We start from the raw sequence: 3663 nt of genomic DNA, 5'->3' as shown, positions 1-3663 counted from the left end.
CTTAAAAAGTTACTTTCGGTTTTTTTAAATATCTTCGGAACTGATCGGAATTTCCGCATTTTTATAACATCGTTTTATTAAGCCCTAAAATGCGCAACTCTTTCTAATTTAAACAACTGTGTACTTCTTATGGTTTCCGATGTGTCCATGATGTTCATTCTTATCTTGGACACACTGTATTTTGTAATCTGTTCTCCATGTTTTAAAGAAGCGAAATTCTCGGATCAAAAGCTTCAAACCTTGAACTTAAGAAAATTTTCGGAAAAGGACCTCCTGGTCCTTGCGTTTTTGTTGAAGGGTATTTAATACCCCTCGCGCATGTGTGTGTGTGGGGGGGGGGGGGGGCCGCAAAACTTGAAAGTGGCCGCCAAGAAGCGCGGTCCATAATCTAAGTTACGGCCCTTGGTCCCGGAAGTCCTGCTATAAACCCTTAATTCTTCCGTAACGGTCTACTCTACGCGGTAGGGTATAAAACATCTCGTTCGATTGTGTGGAATTTTTGCACTAAGGAGATTATAGCAACTTTCTGAAACCGGAAACCAAGAAGTTTTTATCCTTTCTCCAGGAATTACAGTTAGGTACTACCATTTAAATTACGGATATTGTAATTCGCATATCTCGGCTCATTCTTTCCTATGCGTTAACAGACTTTTGCTCTAACCCGCTAATTAAGTGGTTTTAAAAGGACTGTTTAGAAATCGACCACCAAAGGCCAGATATAAAGACGACCTGGAATCCATCCCCCGTGCTGAACTACATCGAGAAGTTTACGAATCCGCAGAACTTAAAAACCCTTTCTCAGAAGTAAGTTAGGGTAGGCTCGGGTAACTCCGTGATAAATTTTGTTTTGTTTATAATTTGACTTGGTCTTTTAAAGGTAAAATTAAACTAAACGTTTATTTCACACAAAACAATATTCGCGTACATATACAACTGACAAAAAAAGCATATAATTCTCATTATCCATTATTAACAATAAAAATGCTTGTTAATAATTACTATTGGTAATTCCGTGATATATCAGGTTACTCCGTGATACAGTGTTGGTAACTCCGTGATATCACTTTTAAGCTTCTTTACGTAATAGGGAAGCTAATCAGAGGCACTTCCTGCTGCACATGCATCACACATAAAAGCAACTGATTCCTCTACGTATTGGCACTGACAGTGGTACCATATTAAACAAAAGGTACACTCAATCCACTGGGCACCATTTCTTTTTGAAACGTCTCTTCGTTCAATTTTTTCTTTTTCTTGTTTTTAGGCTTTGACATCTGAACAAAACAAAAAATAACTAAGTTCAAAAAAATCATTAAAAGCAGTGGGGCCTTAAAGTTCCCCCCCCCCCGAGAACTCGGGCCCCTTAATACGGCCCTACATCTAACATCTGCATTGAATAACACATGGTCACTTGAAACATGCAAAATTACGATAATTACTAAGCATATTTGCTACATACAATGATGCTGTTAAAAAAATTAGGAATCAAAAACGTAAGAAAATCAAACCGCTTCATAAGCTCGTATCAAAAAGTGCCTTTCGATAATGAAAGTTTTGAGGTTATATCTTGATAGCCGGCTATCTAAGCTGTAACACTGCCAATTTACAACTTCCTATAATAAGTACTTTCTTAGTTATAAATTTAATAACATACCTCGGTTACGCAGCCCTCAAAAATCAAGGAAAAATGCACTTAACTAAACTAAATTTCACATAAAAGTGGTCTCCAGCGCTCGAAACAGACGTATAATATAACAAAAGAATCGTCGTTTGTTGGACTACATTTCATGCTAATAGGCAACCCACTATACTCTATCGGTAACTCCGTGGAAGCATAAATACAAACTATCACGGAGTTACTCGTATCACGGACTAACCCGAGTTTACCCTACTTTGTTAGCCCTGACTAAAGGGGAAATACAAACATTGTCTTTAATTTGGACTAGTACACTTAAGGAGTACATCACCAGAACCCATGGTTTATACAGAAGATCGGATAGCGATTTTCTATTCCTGTCGCTTAAGAAACCACATTCTATACCGTGACCAAAGATACCCTAAGCAGATGGTTAAAACAGATGCTTGAGGATAGTGGAGTGGACATAAATATATACAAATCACATTCCACGAGACACGCCTCAACGTCGGACGTCCGACGCGCAGGGATCTCACCAGATTTAATATATAAAACAGTTGGATGGTCTCAGAAATCAACTTTTGCGCGGTTTTACAACCGTCCGCTAAATTCGGATTATTTGAAAAAACAATGTTAGACCTAAGTCATACTTAATTTTACTGACCTAAGTAGGTATGTCAGTTAGTTAACTCTTACGTATACCTATTGAAATTTAGAGCATATTAAATATCTTCGGACTAAACCCGAACTATAATTAATCGATCAAACGAACTCACTTTAAGTGATGTTCGATCGTAATTATACGAGGATCCAGTCCGAAGATATCACTCCCACCCACCCTACCCCAGGGTGCGATAGTTGCGAGAAAGGTACTTTCAACTTAATGAAAAGAGGGTACGTTGTCGGATAGAGGCGATCGGGAAGGGAGAGGTTTTCATCTTTAAACTTGGTGCGCGGCGAGTATCCAGGGGCGTACTACATAGTAAAATTACATGATATCTTCGGACTGGACCCTCGTATAATTACAATCGAACTTCACTTAAGGTAAATTCCCTTGATCGATTAATTTTTACGCGAAACTTTCCATATTGATTACGACCACATATTAACCTGGACTAGTGACTGGTGATGGCTACCCCGCTGGTATCCTAGATCAGTTTTTTTAGCGCATTTTTGCAAATTTATTTGTAAAAAGCTCCGAGCGTGTTATACTAAACTCGAAAACTTTCATTTTCGCGAATAAAAGCTCGAACCATAAGTGCCCAAAAACAAATAGGTACTACACAAATAATTTCCAAATCTGTAAATCTAATCTTACAACACGCAATTTCTCTACAATCAAATAAACAAAATAAACAAGGCAGTTATTTAAATAATATTAACAACTACTTATTTTGATACAAAACAATATCGACATCGAAATCAAATGATCGGCATTGCGTTCCATTCCAACCCATAACCGCACATATAATGTTAACAGAAAAATTGAACTTAGACATACAGGATGACCCATCATTACTGTAGGTGTCGAAGCCAAATAGAACATCCGCCTGGCGTTGTTTACCTATACAACAATATTTTAATGTGGTGACATGGGATTTGAGGTGCATCCGTAAGTACAACATTGATCAAATATTCATCTATATCATGATATAATTCGTTTGGGGTGTGACCTATTTGGCCCTCGACTAAGGGTAAAAGGTTAAACATACACTTTTTTGTACCTACTCCGTGGACTAAGTCAATGTTTTTTGTCTTCAATTTAAGAGAGAGGGACGAGGGACGAAAAGTAACACACTGAAATGTCAAACACCATCTACTTCTGTTTAAAAAGTATCGCAGTTCACCGTATATTAAACATTATGAAACTTTATTAAGGTAAATAAAACTGTAGGGAGTTTTCGGTAGGCAAACGGGTAGCTGCAGTCGCTACTCCAAGATTCTAAATAAAATTATAAATGCACAAATTTAATTTATTTTCACAATAATAATATAATATAATAAAATATCATCAAAATTATGTTGGT

This window comes from Photinus pyralis, unplaced genomic scaffold, assembly GCF_008802855.1.
Source record: "Photinus pyralis isolate 1611_PpyrPB1 unplaced genomic scaffold, Ppyr1.3 Ppyr1.4_LG2, whole genome shotgun sequence".
NCBI lineage: Eukaryota > Metazoa > Arthropoda > Insecta > Coleoptera > Lampyridae > Photinus > Photinus pyralis.
This window is presented reverse-complemented; position numbering follows the sequence as displayed.